The sequence below is a fragment of the Bombus vancouverensis genome, chromosome 2 (assembly GCF_051014615.1).
Source record: "Bombus vancouverensis nearcticus chromosome 2, iyBomVanc1_principal, whole genome shotgun sequence".
Taxonomy (NCBI): domain Eukaryota; kingdom Metazoa; phylum Arthropoda; class Insecta; order Hymenoptera; family Apidae; genus Bombus; species Bombus vancouverensis.
Window position 1 is genome coordinate 12868841 of NC_134912.1, and position 21413 is coordinate 12890253.

A 21413-nucleotide genomic window follows, 5' to 3' on the forward strand; every position below is an offset into this window, starting at 1 on the left:
ATGTGGTCCTACTGCAAGGTTTCCGGTGTTGCCATGCGAGTATCGTGCATAAGACGTCGGCGTCGAACAGAGAAGAGAATCGTTCACGGCGTCGATGCAGAACGAATCGACATAACGGTAGATCCGATAAAACGATCTTACGACAACGCGTAGGGGATCACGCTCCCTAGTTGTCCCTATTTGAAAACCGGTCTTCCTCCACTGTTTGCCACTATCTTTTTCTTCCTCTTCGACAACCCTAGACAGCGTCCTCGTTACGTGTTCTCCGATTGCATCGAGTTTTCTGCTTTACTGTACACGTGCGATTACGTCGATATTTGCGCCCGCGTGCTGCGCGCCCTTATCGATACGCGTGTGGTCGCGCGGTCTATTTCGCGAAATTACAGAGAAGAGACCGAATTGCACGCGCCTCTTCTTGCAACAGGCTGCCGAGTAATCACGCATTCACTACAGCTCGCTGTCCCTAGGGATTTCGCATATTGCTTCCATCAACGCGTTTCACGTGAACGTGCCTGGCTCGTTCGTGGCTTATAGCTCGATCACAGGGCGAGTCAAAAAACTGTTATCGAAGATTCTTTGTATTGATCCGATAAAAACGAGTGTATTATGTATGGTCACTCTTAAAGGGTTTATTTGCGGTTGGATTTAGACAATTCTGTGTAATATAATCAGAAACTTTTATTTTAATTTATACGTTAGTAAATCATGCAAACTCTGCTTATAGAATGTAAAACGCAAGAGTGAGTTTCATGCTTCGAATAACGAGCACGAGTTTTCGTTTTATAAAAATTCGATATTGTATATGCTTTGCAAATAATACATATTTGCGGAAAGATTTCGATGTGGGACTTGATTTTCGCGTTGAATTTACTTCAAATGGGTTGTTCGAAATCGATGTCTCTGCTTTACGATCTTTCTATGCTATGCAGGTTTCATGGAAATTATACACGGATCTTCTGATCGTACAAGAATTACGCACAATTATGATATTTATTGAATCGATTGCACATCGTTCGATACCACCGGGATGAAAACAATCGAACATAAAGTCGGTTGGGAATATTCAATGCAAGACTCGATGTTCTACTTTCTTTCCGCTGCGAGAGTTTATTTACAGCATCAGATGAACCAATTTTAACTTTTATCCTATTTTGAATAAATGTAAAATATACAACAGTAGCGATTTAATTGGCAAAATGAATTGAAATAGAATTAATTTTTCCATTTCGTTCCGTTATTAATTATTATTATCAACGTTACTATATACTCCACCGTGCTACTTTCCCTATTTCATTTATCGTCCTTCCACGGGAAACATTAGAAATCATAGAAACCTTCTTTTTGTGTGCTACTTTTGCTTTGTTCTTAATAGTTTCGTACTATACCACAAACTTACGTAACAAAACAATAATAATGGTAATAATCCAAGGTTATAGATACTTCTGTTCAGTTCTAAACTAGAAAGAAACATCTAGAAACCTTAAAATGACCGTTTAATTTAACGAGATGCTCATATATGTATAGCCATAAAGGAGAGGTTTAAAATTCAACATTACTGATTCCACCGTCGTAACTTTAATTAATTTGATTATTTGCTGAAGTTTACATATACCATGGCACGTATTGTGGAAATGGTTGAACCTTTGATGCAAGAGAGAACGCCTCGTACAATATTTGCCACTAAAGCAACGTAATGGCCGCGTTTCGCAACGCGTTTCTTAAAGCCTCTTTGCAACAGGTACATTTACGGGAGTCATTTACTTAGTGACAATTTTCCTTGGTTTCTTAACGCGTTTCATTAGAAGCAGAGGAGAAAAAAAAAGGGAACACCGCGTTACGGTCAATGTTCTGACATAACGACCGCCCGGAGACTGAATCTCTCGTGAAGCAAAGATTAGAGAGAACATTCGTTGAGAGGTAATCTGCGGCTGGTTCTGTCGTAACTGTGTACTGTTTTTCTCGCTGTAGAGAAATAAGATCGGCGGGTATGCAACTCATTTCATCAGTTGGCACACGAAAATATGTCACGGTTAGCTTGAAAACCAACCATACAGATTGATTTGCTCTGTTATGGTCCTATTAAGAATGAATCATGTGTAGATGGTATATTAATTATGTGAGTAGTCGGCGATCCTAACAATACTGGAGTCTCGGTGTTAAATGTCTCTATTATCGAATGTTCCACTTTGATTTATGTGTCTGGTGTGTCTGGTCTTCTTTGATTGCAACGTTTAGATATAATTTGAAGCAGGGATTTCATTAGCCTGTTTCTTGTTTCTCTAGTTTTTATAAGTGAAGTGGTACGAGTAAGAGAGAGTAGATCACAGTGAGACGTGATGCACAGTGAGACAAAGATTGCTTTACAAAAAAAAAGTGTATACCTCGCGAACAAAATAATAGATTTTCAAAATTTTCAAAATTGAAAGTGTCCTTATTAAGATCTTGAAGAATATGTGTAAATATTTATTACCTTTTTTAATGGAAAAAAATATACAAGAAAATACCACTTTTATCTCGCTGTATACGTACCGTATATATTGTCTCCTATTTTTATAACGGAGGGTTTATTTGCTTTACGTTAGACGCGTGCAGCTAACTCGAATACAAAGTTCCAATACAAAGGTTGCTTGAATTTTTATGCAAATTTATATATTACATAAATGTAAGAAATTACTACCAAGAAATCTCAAACTTCGATGACTTGTCTATGCAATTCTTATATACTTGTTGATTTGTTCATACAATTCTCAGTCTTAACGAATTTCAAGAACACGGAGATTCCGCTTGTTGCTCGGAGTGCCGCGACGCGCGATGAGAAAACGCAGAATAGGAAGTCACGTGGCTACTTCCGCATAGTTAACAATATGAAACTAACGTTAGATATCGCACAGCGCCGCTGTGCTGACATAACAGAACACAAACGAACGGAAAGCGCTGTTGTAATTTCCTGGTATATACGAAGCGGTGTTGTGCATCAAGATGCATTAATGAAAAGGGATTCTTTTCAATTCCTCACTGCCTCGTATCAAACGTTATCGGTGTATTATCGTTCATGTAATGTCGATGCTGCATTCATTATGATTCTCGCGTAATCCTTGCCTTTATGGCGAGCTTCACGCGATCTTATTGAGTCTAGAAAGTCGTCGAGGTTATTCAAGACCAGTAGGCTGCAGCGAAATTGCTTTTTTCAGGTCGTTTGCGCTCTTTCAAAACGATTTACTAATCGTGCTTATCATTTATATTAACATCTTATTTTCATGATTTATTTAATTACAGTTAATTTAGTTACAGTTGTTAGATGGTTGATAATTGAATAATTGGCTTCATGGTTATTGCGCAAAGATAAAAACCTGCTGTTGCATTTAGCGCAATAAATATTTTTATACGGTTCGTGGATTTTAATTGATATTAATATTACACAAGTAATTGGTCTAAAACATGGATAAACTACTGAGAAGTGGCAGGAACTTATGAACTTACGGGTTTCCTTGTTTTTTCATCGAATCAAGCCGAAAGTAAATATCCGAAATTTACATACCATATTTTATTTACCAAGCGCAAACGTATTACCTAATCCCTATGTTTCTCTCCTTTTAACATCCTGTGTAATCCAAATATATGTGCCAATATCATTTAAGCAGCTTTCCAACTGACACTCTACACAAAAATATAAATTGCACTGTTTTTTCAATCCAAGTTAACCTTACTCTGGCTTAGTTATGTAACCCGACATGGTTCACGTTCCACGTCGAAGGTTCAACAAGAAATATGTAGCAGCAGGTGGACACGATGAAACGTAAACGCAATCTAATATCTCGAAACACACACGTGGCTGTATCGTATTTTTCAACCGGACAAGCAGCACTAGACGTGCAATTAAAACTTCAGAATTTTGTCCAACAAATAATTTAGTTTCGGAATGCGTCCACTAAATTAATTAGATTAATTCCAATTTGCGGTACACGAAACGCGAACACGAGTCAGCTCGTTTTAGCGACAGAAATGCTACTGTCGATGGAAGAAAAAATGTCCTATTCGATCGTATCGAGCTGTATCGTGAACGCACGCCAATTAAACGTAATTTGTAACGCAACGTAATTGACAGTAGAAGCTGCAACAGTCCCCTGAATCGGTGTGCGCGTTTCGCGATTAATTATCGATTAAATCTTGCGTTTCGATCGGTATACAGACCGCCGAGCCGCGCGATATCATTTTCGCGATCTGTAGAAAACCTGCAAAAACAGATCAAGTGATTTACGTAGTTGAGCTGAATCGGTAAAAACGGTATATCGAGCGTATATTTCATTTATTTACTTATCTGTTATAATAAGTATGTCAGACAATTGAAAAATCCATAAGTAGAATGATATAATCCGATACGAAGCTGATCCGATAAAGAAGGCAAGCAAGTGTTTAAGGAATATTAGTACTGAAATTTTCCATGATAACTGAGGAAGAATAAGATCATTAAGTGTACTTGCTGGCGAATAGTAAATATTAAAACTTATATGAATTCATAGACTGATATTGGAAAGTACAGAATCATAATTATGAGAGGTAATTAGGATAGAACACTATATGTGGGTGCACGCCATAGCAAATTTTTTTTTAATTCTTTTAATATCACGATTTCATAGAAATAAAGAGATTTTCTCTTCAATGTACGTTTCTTCCACGATGAAAGTTATTGAGTACAAAAGATGCACGTTGAACATCGCACGTCGGAGCGTCGATTTTAATCGACAACATGTTTCATGCACGCGACATAAATTTTTGTGAAACTAATTCGCACGGATATGAGAAGAGCCGGGCAACCCACTTCGCCGATCCTGAAGACCTCCTGACGAAGAAGGTGAAATGATCGATGATAAACGCGGCAGAAGTACGACCCACTTCATCGTTCAGCGTCGCCGACTTTCTTTCCGATCTGTTCGCCGGCTTCGTGTTGCTCGAAATCGACACTTATGGTCAGGCGGCATGTCACGCTTCATGTTCTATTTATTCGCGATGCTTATTTGGCCTGCACGCAAATAAACATTCAAATGATCTCCACGGCCAGCATTGACTCCATTGGAAATTCAAGAAATCAAGTCGATGAAAATCGTAATTGAACTACAGCCGGCATAATTTCAATTCCTTTAGGTTGTTTTCGAATTATTCTTGAGCAATATCAGCTGTTTTACATAAATAGATATCGTGAGATATCAAATTGATGATGCGAGGATTGCAGATGCGATTTAATCCCGACTGTCTTGGAACTTATGCTTTCATTTAAATGATACATGAATTATTGATTGCTGATTACGTTTACCTATACCATATGATAATAAATCTCTTTTTTTGGAGAGAAAGAAACGAATCTTTACTTTAAAGAGTAATGTGTAATTAAGTTCTATTTTAAGCGATCTATCTTGTTAGCGTAAAGTGAATGATATAACATGTAAATGACATCTATCCTGGAATATAGATAGAATAAATAGTTCTTTATGTTGATTATAGGTTAAAAGTAGGTCAGAACTAGAAAATATTCCATACAATATTATTAATCTTCTCGACAGCTACATTTTTAATGTTGTTTTTAAATATGTATTATTCGTTGAAGTAGTTTATACGCGTAATGGGAAAATAAATCAAAATCAGGAAATATTTCCAACAAAAATTAGTGCCATTTGTAAGAACGTCCATATATAACGGATTACATAAATTGCGAGACATTATGATTCATACTATTACGACAAAAATTTATTGAAGTAAAAAGTATCTTGTATTCCTTTATACATACATGTATACATGAATTTTTTATCGTAAAATTTATTTGAAAATTTGAAATTTCTAATTCTTTATATTTAACGTAACTTACAGCGAAACATATTTTTAAGAAGAAGAAATCACAAGTAGAAACATATTCTCCAAATAAGTCACGGTCAAAACAGTTTACCCAAGGTAGATTTCTCAAGATAACTTCGTGTCTTACAAAACACCGTGTTTTCTGACGATAGTTAGACGATTTCTAATTACTTCTTTTTGAAAAAATTTTCAGGGTAATTCATATTGTGAAAATAAAACATCGTTTTTTATCGTTCACACATTAATTTTAAGATTCGAAAACTTCAATTAGATACAGTGATCTTTATCGAAACTCTACATTTTTCAGAACCCAGATTTCTACTAAAAATAAATGATTATACATATAGTCACAACAAAGAAATACATTCCAACAATTTCAGTTCTTCAACTTTCGAAACATAGGTACTATAATTCCTGTCTCCAACTTCTCGAATATCTACATTCCTGCCGAAACAATCGATCGTTAGATCACAAGAGGAATCGCATAACTTACTCACCACGACTATCAATACCTAAACGACACACTTATCCGATTCTTAAATTTGAATCGAACTCTTGTACGCGGAATGTCCCCTTCTCTTTACCCATCACACCACAATATCGCAGAATCGATCGCGTCCACTTGTCGAGCAATTTTCGAAAGTGCTCAGCGCGATGTAATGCGTAAAGGTTGAACGAACCGCTCGCGCAAGCCTAGCTGATAATCGGAATTCGCGCGAGCGTGTGCCCACTTGTTCGACCCACTTGGACTGGCCGGTTCTCGACTTCCGGTTTTTCGTTCTTGCGCGGCTTCTCCGGTGGAGGACGTTAGCACGGTCGAGCATGGCACGGCAGGTGGCGAGGCCGGCATCGTGAATTTCCCGGTTAAAGAAAACGCGGCAGGCATGTCCACGAGACAAATCGAGTGGGAAAAGAGAAAGCGGGTCAAAGAGGCCACCATGGCGACAGCAACGGCGACCACCAGGTTTAACCTCCTCTTCGATCCGTTCAACCTTCTCTCCGGTCTCCTTATTTCCTCTTGTTTCGTTCGCCGAGTCTCGGTGTCCCTCCTAGTGCATCGAGAGCTATCAAAGTCCTCCGTGAGTTTGCCATTGTTGAACATCGTCGCGCCATGTTAAACTTATAGAAGGGTTTCTTGGAAAATTCGAATTGGAAGTTCTGAACGCGAAAGATATTTTAAAATTGTGAGTATGAATTTAGATAGTTGGTTAAATGGTAAAAAGAAAGGATAAAAATGTGAGAAGTATGGGAGAGTTTGTGAGAATTGGAAGTACTATGATTATAAAGAGTATTTGCACACCGTGGCATTTATCATAGCATTTACATACGAATTAATTTTTAGTAATACTTTCGTACGAATATGAAAATTTGATATTACAAAAATGAAATTTGTGTATGATATTAAAACTCTAATACTTTTTGTAGCGATTGTAGAAATATCGAATTTGAAGAACTTATAACGATTCGTGTCGCAAAGTCATTTGCATCAAGCCGTTTTAAACGTGTTCTTGCTAGCAATAGCATTATTTGAAAATGGGTATTCTTGTAGAACGAGGCGTGAATTCCTATTCAGACTTCTCTCTGTGAATATGGAAGAACTTAAATGAACTGACGAATACCGAGTAAGATGAAAAATTCCAGAGATCTTTGAACGTAGAAGCGCATTAGAATAACATGTGCATAGTTAAAAACATCTTTTCGTACAAAAGAAATCTTTATATCTCCGGAACGAATGTGGGTTCATTAAGATGCCTTTGTTCCATTGTAAACTCCACGGACTAATTCACTATGTGTTTGTCACTTTAAAACACATTATATACCATGATAAATTTGAGAAACTAGATTAGAAATTGTATAAGTGAAAATGGGTAGGTTTATAAACCTTAAATGTCCGATAGAAAATCCGCGAGCATGGTTTCTTTCGTGCTAGAGTTACTATCTATCCACAATATAGTCAGTTATCGCTATTAAAAAATTTCGATACATAGACTTCTCGAAATTTCTCTCATACATTCATATCAAAATGTAGTGCATTATACATTACGCATGTTCTAATAAATCATATAACGAGCTGTCAGAATAATATCAGTTTAACACGTTCCGTGCCGTTTTCGCCTAACTTTCCACTCGGGTCATGTACTAACGAGCTTGCACACTGATGCATTTATTATACACATTAGAAACGTACATTTTATACATTTGATACTATATATAACTAAACCAAAGTAGAAAGGTAATATATAATAGAAGCAGAAGATCATGAAAAATAATAAGTTAGAAATGCTTGATAATACAATAACTGTTTTAAACCACATGTCCACGTTCTCGATCGAAAACAAAACCATTCATCGATACCACACCTCGAACCGATCGATATCGATCACATTCTTATCTATCACGTACGCCAACGTCCATCCATTTGTCTGCAAGATCCAAACTGTGCGCCTCAAAAACCGCGTTCGCTGTCTTCACAATGGTGCCGCAGAACCGTTCGCAGAACAGCCGGCGTAAAAGTACCCAGCAGTGCATCAAGCGCCATAACCGCGCCAAGCAAAAAGCGCTTCGTTTCGAAGTCTCTGAGCGTAACGGTAATCCAGGGATCCATGTAGAGAGGCGGAAGAACGCGCGATGGAGGCGTAATCGCGATTTCGATTATCACCTGTCGCGTTAAGGTCTTCGCTCATACCGAGGACCAACGTCGACGTATTATTTATGGATTTTTAATGGAGAATTCAGGAGAGGAATGGTGAAGGCGGATAAGGTCAAATTCTGTTAGAGAAATCTCTAAACGTTCAAATGTATCATCACTAAAGAATATATGTTGTAACGTGTATACGTTCATGAAGGTTTGGAAACTTATAATGTTGTAACTTAGCGAAGAGAAATGTTCTCTAAAGATCGGTTTATAGCACTTTCCGTCTATAAGATAAGTATATTATAGCAATACCGTATTAACAATTTTCGGATAATCTAAATTGAGTAAAACTGTGTCATGTGACGTTGCTGAAATCTCACAATCGCGGCGTCATCCGATTCTTCAATTTCTTCATATTTCTAACGACGCAACACACTCCTGTGCACAATAGCGTATACCTTGCTATTAGAAAATATCATATCGGTTACAAAATTGCAATAATATCATGTCGCTCATCTATGTCTAATTTTAACGTTGTTGATTCGATATTGATCTCATTGATTCGGTACATGATTCTTTAGCTTCTATCCAGCGAATACCACATGACGTAGCGTGCATAAAATCAGCTTCGATAGCGTTTATCTTCGATAAGAGCTGGGGTTCGCGTGAAAGTAAGCCGCGATTCGTTCCCATATACCGTTAACCAATGACGAACTTTACATAATGTGTGTGTGCGTCGCACTGGTAACCCAAAATTTCGGGAATTTGGCTGGAGTCACGAGGAACCGGTTTATCAAATCTATAACGGAAACGTCGGAGATTCGAAAAGTCGTAACGGGAACACCGAGACGATCATCCGAGAGGCGAGTAAACTCGACTGAGTGACTTGCTCGAGGAAATACAAGAGTACCGAGCTCGTAAACCTGTAATTCGTAAGTTATCCACGGCTACGAGCTCAGGTCGCGCGAAATCTTCCCGCGAACGTTCGTATAAATCTCGTGTCGAGCATAGGTATATGGGTCGCGCTCGTTTTACGCGAGTTATAGAAGCGTTCGAACAACGATCGTTCGGAAGCAGAAGAAAAGATAAAGCAGATTTTATAGCTGTTTATAGCTGTTTGCGTATCGAGGGAATAAAGTAGCAGATGCGAATGGTGGATGTTGCGTGTAATAAAGGATACATGAAAGAATGGTGAAATAATGGAAGGTTAAATGGTGTATATATAATATTCAAATACTGCAATGGAGAAGTGGGAAATAAGAGAAAAAAAAGTAGTAAATTTCTAGACCGTAACTAGATGGTCGACGCTCGTTTTTCACTCTCTTGCGACTCGCGGCTCGCGAGATTCCGTTTTCAAGGCGCACGCTTTTCCTTGGGGCACTCCGTTGCATACGCACACGTGCCTGTATTCGCTTTTAAAAGTAAACGGCTATAAATCTGACTGTACGTTTAAGACAGAAGAAATTCTAAATATAATATCTTGCTTGGATGCTGCGTTACGAACGAGCCTTTCATGGCCCTGTAGTCTAGGTTAGCTATTAATAATATTTATGACGTTACAGTTACGATGAAACCGTGAATTGAGTATTATCGAAGTGAGTAGTGTTTACTTTAAATCATTTTTACATTGTAAATATTTAAGAATTGTTTCTTTCTTAATTGTTACTGTATTTGACTCGTATTACTTATAAGTTTTTTTATTAATTACAAAAGATCATATATATTAGCAGTTATGTAGAAACCGTAAAATCTGTGAATATGAGAGCACTTAATGAATCTAATTCAATCATATATTTAATCTATGACGAAATTAACTATAATATCGTTGAAAGACCGCAATTATGCAGAGACTATGTATGCATAATATGTACAGTATATATATATGTTCAAGAGTCGTTTCATCTACAATCTGCCCTTAAGGCGTATGAGACCTACTTAAAGATATTGTCTAGAGACGTGTACCTGCATGGATGGCTTGTTTGTGCCGACAGATAGTTTGTAAGACATGAATATTCTGTAAAATTTAGACATACAGGACATTATGTATACGACACACGATAGTGTATACTATAAATGTAATATTTAATGTGTATAAACCGTCTATTCGAGAAAAATGAATCATTCCTGAGCGATAGAGAGGTGTTCATACATCTGTCGAAAATTTGTTATTGCTACCGAAGACATTCTCAGTTGCTTAAAATTTCTCAGAAGCAGTAAACCGAACAATAGTATCTTCTGTGTCATCAATATCTGCATATTCATCGTATGGCGTCACGCGTTTCTCAATATCACTTATTCCCAAGATATTTCACACACAGAAAGGGTCTTTGTCGATCATCATGGATATCTAGGAAACTCTCCTCGATAAAACTTATCTAGAATCTTTCTGTTTGTCGACAAAACCTACTCAAGATCAACCACGTCGTGAATCCTTCCAGTGGATCGGTCGATGTTTTGAGAAAGGCCTCGCGACTTCTCGGTTCTTTTAACGCGCGGCTAACGAAGCACTTCTTCAGACGAGAGCGCGCTACATCATTATCCTTACGTCATTTCTAAGAACTATAGTGCGCTCCGCAGTCGTTTCCCACGAGACCGTGACTTTAGTGCGAATGCAAATTCGTTCGACGATTAATTAGAATTCCCGCGGTAGGCAGCCGCCTATAGTCGTTGCTCGGTCAATTGCGACTCGAAATTTCACGAAAGAAAGAAAAAGTCTGAATACCATATTCAGGATAGAAAGAGGGAAACCCAATATCCTGATTTTTTTCCATATTATGCATTAAAGCAAGAACGTCGATCGATATAGAATTTTGTGCACTTTCCTTATAAGACTTTAGAGCTAAATACGACGCGGTTTGATATCTTAGTCTTACGCTTTGCTTAAAAAAAAAACCAAAAGGCCTGTACTTTTATTTTCGTCCTACCATTTTAATCATAATTATCAATGATAGTTAGTGTATCTAAATGTGACAAGTTGGTAGTACTCTAAAAATTCACCTCTTTTGTCTACAACGATCTATGTTCGCGTACGCTCGCGTGGAAGAAGCGACGTAGTTCGTGAGGCTCGTGAGAAACAATATATCGCCGTACTGCGTTGTGCGTCGACAATAGACTATGTTGGTACTTTCCATTCGCGACATTCGTCGTTGACATTTCTGCGGCACACTATTCGTTGTCACCGATCGAGCATGGATAATTAACCGCATCCACGAAAGCGTACTTTCTTCTTGGAATTCGGCATTCCGATGACAACGCATCCAATTAACGATTTACTGGTATATGATATATATGTAAGCTCAATTTCATTTTCGTTGATAAATTTCTTTTTGAAAAAATTCAAAGAAGAAATAGAAATTCTATAATATACTTCGTTATAGCGTGATTTTTGCAATTTATTGCAATACTCGTATAATTGACTTTCTCCTATTGCGGTATGAATGTGGGTTTCATTGAAGTATCAATTAACAGATTACTGTATTTAATTACATAAAGTACTTTAATTTACTTTTACTCGTACGGTAGATGAACAAAGTATTGTTATTGACTGTGCGACTATTATCATTTGATATTCACTTTCCAATTAGTTATAATATATTTTGCTATTTTATATATATTTATGAATTCTATGAAAACTAATTCTAGAACTTCCAATACAGTTTAACTGGAAATATCAAGTACCCTTTTTATTATCTACATAAGACTTTTTCCATACAAACCAGCCAATAATACTTCTTCTATCTAAAATCGCTAATTCAATCTCTCATTTTTTCCCATTGAAATTAAATGTTAATATTTCGATTTATCTTACTTTCTTATTACATTTCTATGATTCTTCGACCCCATCAATCAATTTTCTTAATAATATAAAAATACTTTCCAGTAATATCTTCATAAAAAGAGAAATAACAACTCTGGCTGTAAATTCCAAGAATCTACCGTAATTCTTACTCCTATTACCTTCAACTGTCTGGATTACGTCACCTTTTTTAGAATAAAGTCGTACGACGAAGTAGTATCTCCAATAAATACGCTTACGGACATCGTACAAGCACTTTCTAGAATATTATGCGAATACATAATTCGCAACGAGAGTTATATTTGGCTGATTTTCTTCAATTACTTGAAGCAGAAAATGCAATGTTTTTAATTACACCGGTTCGTTAGCTTTCGCGTATGGAATCGCGGTTCAACGTCAATGAACTTTACACTGGTCGAGCATCGAATAGGCGCACGATCTGAGAAATCGATGTTTCTGACCGATTCGGGAATTAGCACGGCGACTGCGTGGCCATCTACGACGAGAATAATGAGCAGTGAAAGCCTGTCGTTGGAAATTTATCAAAACAAGGCAGGCTTCGTTAAGCGAAACGCCTCGGAAAGATCGGCTTCATGTATATTAATTCGATGTAAGTGAAATAGGTATCGAGTCGTAGCGGCGACGGAATCGTTAATCGAGCGACACTTGCAAAGTTCAATGGAACTGTGCTTTAAGTCGCATGACAATTTATTTAGAATAATTTATCGATTTGGATATTTGCTTGTTCTGGACGAAGTACAATTCAATTACAATGTTCTGTTTGCTAATTTCATAAGATAGTAAATATCGTTTGCAGTTATTCATTGGTCATTGATTTGTATTTGCTTTGGTAAAGTTCACGTACTGGTACTATAAATCACCCGGAGCTTCCGGCAGTGTATCATTTAACATAAAATTTTGTTTCGATAAGAACAAAACTTTTCCATAAACAAGACCTGTCAGGAAGTTTTCTGAATCAACGAATTTGGTAAATTAGCTGAAACCAATATGGATATTGTGTTTCCTGTATACACGTATACTGCTGTGTTAATTATTTAAATTAATAGGCGCGTCTGTTAAAAACGTTGTTTTGAGAAAGATGACTTTTAGTATTTAAAGAACCAGACATCGATTTCACGTAAATTCGAAATATGAACCGTTATATTTTCAGTTTCGACTTTCTTATTTAATATAGATATAAATAAATTATTTTTATGATACCTGGCAGCAATGACTTTATTTAAGCGAAAGATACAGATACGTCCCTTTGACTTAAGAGGACAGTATATCATTTCATAAGATGTAAGATATGATACTGCGGATTTTTATGCAAATTCATATTTTTGAGAATATAATTAAAAACGTAAAGCTTTGATAGAAAATGACTTTACCTTGCAAGTATTATAAAACGCACTATGCTTTGAATGCTTTATATATCTTTTCATATTACGTGCATTCTATGCAATTTTGCACTTTCAAAATTCCTTTAAATGCATAAAAATTGCTATCCACATATTTATAAGTTTCATTCAAGTAGGCGTTCCATATATTCTTTGCATTAATTGTACATATCATCAAATAACTAATTGCATCAACAATTATAAACAACAATTACAATTATAATTCTTTATTATATTCTTTTTCTTTTTATTCTTTTTATTTTATTCTTAAATCAGCAAACGATCATTAAAAACGACATCTGCATGTTCATATATTACGTCGTATCTGAAATAGCTTAACTCAAACGTACCGTTAAACCACATCATACATCGTATACTACCATTTATTTGAAGTATCTCCATAAATAAGCTGCTAAGCTTTTCAGCTTCATATTATTTTTTTTCAAAACTGCCAAAACCATCGGATTACATGACATAATTACTGGCAGATTTCAATTTAATTCTGAAATCCATTTGATGACAACAAGCGAACATAGATGTCGAGTTAGTGATGTCGCTGATCACGCGAAATGTAAAATTCCCCGTCCGCAAATAGAAATAACGACACTTTATGAATCGTAAAGGAATGCACGTTATTGCGACGTGTGGAAACTTTCTAACGGCGCTGGGTAAAGATGGGAACAAGTCCTTTCTCAGGGGACGCGAAAAAACTAATCTTCATTGAGCGTACGCCTAACCCTGTGTGTCGCAGCTAAGAAATTAAGCCGGCAAATGGTGAGATGTTATTCGAGTTTCTTTTCAACTATTCTGTTCCATTTTTTTCTCAGCTTGGTCCCACGATCAGTCGGCACTCATATTCTATTCGTGAATTCACAAAGAAGGTCTGTAAAACTGGAACATATAGTTAGATTAATTATAAATTTACCGATAATAGCTAATCGAATTTTTTAAATTTTGTAGATATTGTATATACGAACGTCACAACGTATTGACAGTAGTCGATCAATATGAAAAGGATGATAATTGAAATGAAATGTTGAATCGAGGGATATAATTGATTAAGCGCTCGCGCGTTTCGAATATTCAGGGCAACGGAAATGTGAATTTATCGATGAAAATAAGAGAATATATTTCCTGTTGGTTTCAGTTTTAATTATTGCTGTCTATTGCGCTAAACACACATGGTGTAACGTTTATCACGCGACTAATGTGTAGCAACTCTAATAAATATCTGTATACATAAACGTATATTGTTAATCTAAATGAAATCGCTTATTTATGTAGAATTTCCTGTAATGTATAGCAATATTCTATAAATTAAATTTAGACATTAAAACGAGTGAAATGTATTACACAGATATCTGTATTCGAAAAATCTTATATGTCATGGTTTGGTAGATTTTATAAAATTCAAGAGAAAATTTAATCTACGCACTTACTGTTTCAGTATGTTATGTATTAATTCAATCCTTTGAATTTCAAATTCGTTATTGAGCTAACGATAATAATTATTTGTCAAAGAGAAATATGACATTTATTCGAAATTATTTCAATAGATACTTGAATACCTTATGAATTAATTTGATTTTCCTCTTCTACTGAAACGAATATGATATTAATTATCGAGTTACACCTATCTTTTTATTTCTTGTCACCAAAATTTTATTAGTAATCTCAACGATAAGATATCTGATAGGTACTACAATTCGCGTTCACTCTATAAAAACATTCGTGCTTATATGGGGAAAGCTCTCAGCCATTCGCTACTAGTTCAACGACGAGAATAAAAGTTTTGGACTCGGTTTACCTGAAATCCCTGTCGTCGCTATCACGATTTTCCAATTTTTAGCAGCGTTTCTGCACTTTATTTCCTCGTATTTCTTCCTCCAGTGGTTTTGCACTAACAAAATCCCCTGTCATTTTATAGTTGAAACACTGTTTTCCTCCTCTCTCGGGAAGCCTCGTTCCGGTTACTACTGTCAAGTGACTTGAATTTAAGCAACTCGAAACTTCTTTTCCAATAAGAAACTGTTATTCACTTAAAAATATCGTTGCAAATTTTAAATAAAATACAGATTCTTTGATCTATTTCTCGATTTGAAAATATAATTCAATATTTCAAGTTACTTAAATTCAAACGATTTAGATTCAATTAATTTGACTAATCCGAATTAAGTTTTATCTATCACCAATCGTTTCGCGAAACGGTAATGCCTTTTCTTCTGCAAAAGAATATTCCTGTCACCAAATACCGGGAACGTTATCAATTTGTCAACGAGCGCTCGATGGAACATTTTCAAATGAATTATTTAATGGATCGAGATTCTAGCCCGAATTCTCCGCGACTCGTGCACGCTCATTTTTGAAACAACGGTGTTGCTCTTTCGCGAACAAGAACTTTTCACTTTGCGCCAGGCGAAAGTCGCGCAACGTTAAATCGTTATTAGAGAAATGACAGTATTCCCCGAGCGCGATGCACGCTGGCTGCACCGCATTAAATTATGAGATCCTGATGTGCGTTTCCGTCCAACGGACTGTGTCGCACGGTTCTGTCAGCTGGAAAAAAGAAACGCCAGTTGGGAGCAGAGAAAACCGATACTTTCAGCTGTTCTGTTTACTAGAGTGTCTTTTGTACTTGGTGTTATGTAAATTAATTACACTTTTTGTGAGATAATTAATTTAATATTTGCCTGACGCGTGCGAGTTTAACACGATATTCGAATAAACATTTCTATTCTAATTTATTGTGGTAGCTGGTATTACAAGAATCGAAATTAAAATTCTAGACCAATAAATTCCGTAAAAGAAATAAACCTAATAGATTGATGCACTTTTGCAATCCGGTCATTTTAAATTACATTCTCGTGGTTCAGATGATCGAAGAATTTCAATTCATCGCTTTTCACAAAACAAACCAGATATACATTTCATTCGATTTTCAATTAAAGTTGACCAAACGATGTCGTCATACATAATTGAAGCGAGGGAACGTCGGCCATGCAATTGTACGATTGTTACCATTCAGCCACGATCGACATCGATTCCCAGCCATCCACGAAGCGTATTTTTTCCCCTTTCTAAAATATGAAAACGACCGAGACCGCGTGCTGTGCATGGCGATAGTCGAAGCTCGATCCATTAAACCTGTGCGCGAATCGCAGTCGTCGTGGCTTCTTCATAGAAAATTCCCGTTACCGCTCGATCTCGGCGAATAAGCGTTTATATCCCACTTGAGGAGAAATCGTCGCTGATGTCATTTGTCCGCCGTTGAAGCATCGGCAATCGTTCGCCGCATAATTAATTGCCGATCCTGCGATCTTCGTTCCGTTCCGTGGTAGAAACTGGCTTTGTACGACCGCCGTATTATTCTCATGAGAACAAGAAGACGTAGCTGCTTTTATTCGTTTCTTCGATTTATCGCGGCGAAGTCAAAGATGCGGTTGATTCGTATCCATTTAATTCTTCGTAGATACTTGCGTGTACACTCGAAGTCAAAAGTGCATTTATATTGTATAAATGTGGAATTTAATTCGCACAAATTCTAAACTTGATATATTTCTGAAAATTTTACAAAATTATGAACGTACAAAAAATGTGCAATGTTTCATTTATAACACAAAATTGTCAGCCCTTTACCCATACCGAATGCTAAATTATTCAAATTATTCTAAATATTCGTCGAATTATATTTATATTATTGAAATATATTACTTACTTCATCTCGATGATTCATTGCAAAATTCGTGACACAAACTTTATACTCGTGGATACACTTTTGAGTCCCACTGTATGAATAGACAAGATCTGCATTCAGATAAATGAGGATACAAATAGATGGTTTAACTCTTCAATAGACAATGTAACTTCAAAGTTACATAACCGTGTATCTATACCTTTCAAAACTTATTTTTTCTGTTTATATATTACCTTATATCGTTGTATTGTATCATTGTACTACCACCAAATAGAGTAATTGTAACAATTATTAGTTCCTGTTTTTCATGCCGAAGTAAGTATCTGTAATTAATCGTAAAAAGATCCGGTTATAGAAGGTTAAATACACGATACCACTCTTAGGCTATTATTTTTGTACTCGTATAAAGAGATGTAATCCCTATAAAGAGTCCAAGAATCACGTGGGCACTTCACTCTTCAGAGAAAAAGAAGAACCGCGGAAGAATAATGACCAAATTACGCAGCTCGCGTTCAATTTACCAACTAGCCTCGGGACGAGTTTTTTTGTTATTTCATCGTAAATCACGTGAAAGAAAAACCAGAAGGGCGCTTGAAAAATTAATTTATTCGATCAGCTTACAGTATCCTATCAATGTCATTGAACAAAAAACCTCAATACGCCATGGCTACATATTTCATAATTCATAACCGTGTTTGAGATTTTTCTGCGGTCTAGATTTTGAAATTTCTTCCATGTTACTTTAAAAATAAACTTCGAGTTCTGTTTTTGTAGAACTACACGAACTTCTATTAATGGGTTGATGAATCGGTCGCAAATGACAGAGAAGAGAAAGATATCCTTGCGGATATTTTCGCGCATTCCAGTGGATGCGGTTCATCGACATTAATAGTGGGAGAGTAGAGAGGTTGCCTCGAAGGTTGCCGCGATTGCCATTCTACGTCTTTTATAATTCTATATTCAGCATGGACACGGCTACGTTTCAGCCGCTTTCTTCGAGCGAACCCGCGCGAATTTCAAACAGGTGGAAGTGGATATCGATAACCTGTTCGACTACCAAGTTGTCTAACAAATTTTCTCTCTGGTCGGTTCTTTCACTACGAAACTTTGATCCGTTAATTTATTAGCCGTATATTTTTATTTTTATAATTATCATAGCCGTATATTTATTTCATTTACACAACGCTCGATTGTAAGCAATTAGAAAGACAAACATCGACGAGAAACAACGCGCCCATATAATTACACGTTCTTCGTGATTTCTGTTTGCGTTACGACTAAAAACATTCATGCTGCTTCATACTGCCGTGTATTTATTATTTGAATAAATAACTTGTCGCTCTTGGAATATTGCGTGCTAATTATCGTGGTTCAATTAACATTTTCATTTAAAGGATATTATTTAATATATGTTTGGAATATTTCTGATGACATTTTTTACTAACATCATCGACTATCATACAGTATAGTTAATCCTTCTGCCATATACTATAAATCAACTACAAAGTCCTTCCTGTTCTCAAAATCTAATTATTTCTCCTTTAGATATACCATAAAAAGAATTACGAAGACTTTCTTGGTCTTGAAGCTTTCCCTTCGTTATTATATTCTTCACAACACAAACTAATAATGTCATAATATAAATACGCCTCTTTCCTCTTAACTTTCTTTCGTTGTTTACCGTGCATTGCCCAAGTTATAAATCTCCGAACATCATGAGTGCTTGAATGCATCATCACACACGTTGAAATTATACAAAATGTTATTTGCTGTCTTAACGCGTCCTAACGATTCGTCGACACTAAATCATATAATTAGAGAGGCTCGCGATTCAAATGTCGTGGCGCAATCGTGGGTTGTAGCCAGTGATCGTAGAAAAAAGAAACGAGCTTCGATGGCAGGATCGTACTCCGAGCATTCCTATGCAATTATAGTTTCCTTTTATCGTGTTGATCATACACCTGGATCGAGGGATCCGGTTTTACACCGAGCAACGAATGCGTAATGCGTGTTCATTAGCGATCCCGTTGAAAGTGGCTACACGAGGATCTATAATATTCCACGGACATGATCGACTTGCTTGTGTTAAGAACAGTCGGCGATAATATGAGGAACATACACACAGGTGAACGTGTACCCGCGCAAATCGCGAGAATTCCGATTGAATTATTTCGTTATTTTCCAATGAAACGGCCGAACGTTGTGATAGCATTGGTTTGCACATTCTCGTAATTGTTAATAATTAATTCTCCATAACGCCATGTCATTTCAACGTTACATGGATTTCGATATATCGGCATTATGTTTTATTTTATTTATCTGTTGTTGTGTAGAAATAGCAGCAATATTTGTTTTTAATTAAAGACTTATGGAAAAATACGACAGCTTCATCTTCGTGGCCTTCCGATCATAATATTACTATTTAATACAGTTTAGAGGAAACTTAATACGATGGATTTTTTTAAAGCAGTGCAACTAATTGTATAGCCTAACAAATCCCCATATTTTTAAACTAGGATGGAAAACTACTTTTTTCCCTAGCAAAAGGAAATAAAGTTTCTGACTACAATGATTGCTTTGAGCGACCTACGAGTGGATTCGTGAATCCGTTTGAAGCAATTTTTCAGTAACGAATCGAAAATTTCACGAAAAATGGTCCGCGAATGCAAACTACCTGGTCGTTCTACGCGTGTAAACTGGCGCGCGTAACTGCAATCTCGATGTCCCGCTATGCTTTATGTAAAACTGACATATTTTCACGGGACGATATTCAAAATATCTACATGGCAAATTCTTGGATTGGTTTATCTCGCAATGGAACAGGATAGTAACTGTATTACGAATTATGGTACGGCCAACCGGTTTCGTACTGCAATTACTTGTTTGTTAGGTAAATCGATTTCTGAAGTTTCCTAGAAAATGGATTCAGGGAAAATTGAAATAATAGAGGAAATTGATATAGAGTGATTTGCGGTAATTTAGTAATACGATTTTGTCAATCGTCATTATCTTAATTATTTTTTAACAAGAACATCGAATGAATATCCTATACGTTGGTAGAATATTATTGAATACAAATACATATAATCTTTTCTTTCTTACAATAATACAGCAACGTATTATTACAATATTTCTAAAAATAATTAAAACAGAGTTAAGAATTTCAGCAGTACAAATGTGCTTAGGAAATATTTGAAATTTTAAATTTGTTTTATATACAATTCTATAAAAATCAGTCACTTCCTAATAAACTTATAAGAATGTTGTTATACTGATGTTTACAGTATTATATTATTAGAAAATATTACCATTAGTACATAAACGTTTCACACTTCGCGTCAAGGATGCTCAACATGATTCCACTTGTGCTCTGATGTTGTATGTAACTTCGAAGGACGTTGAAAATTGTTTCTCGTAGTGTACTTTAGAATCGCAAATAACATCACACATACGGTTGAATTATATGCATTACGTGCCACGACCAATTTTCTCGTCGTTTTGCCGAGTGAAAGGTAATTTAACAATATCACGGGCCCCGTGTTTTTCTCTCCTCAAAACGTTGCCGACCTCTTCTTTTTTTCATCGTCATTAGCGAGTTAAAGTAACGTGAAAAAATAATAGAAATGAAAGTTTCGGTGCGGGCAGTAACAAATATCAAATTTTAGTATCTTTCATTTCTTTATTTATCTTGATTTTATTTGTAGGTAAATAATGTTGGAAACGCGGAATGCATAAATTCTAACTACACATCTCTGGATACTGATGTCTATAATTCGAGTTTTTATTCCTGGGTACTGGGAAGACAGTTTCGATTTAAATATGAATAAAAAATGGACGCTGATAAATGGTTATCGTGTTCGTTCATCAAAACATTTGTGAGTTCTTGCTACGTCCTTAATCTCCGTTGCGAATAAATACGTTTATTAACTACTGATACTCCAGTCTTTGCTATTTATGATCATTGAATTTTGTTAGTTTTTTTTATCACTACATTCTTACTTCGCTAAAGATTTATCCTTCCATATCACTTTTATTTTCATT

General features: G+C 36.1%; 1 protein-coding gene across 8 annotated transcripts in view; it reads left to right on the forward strand.

The window, feature by feature from the left end:
- Positions 1 to 21413, forward strand: part of LOC117163219 (uncharacterized) — a 38816-nt gene that overhangs the window by 3771 nt on the left and 13632 nt on the right. The window lies entirely within an intron of this gene.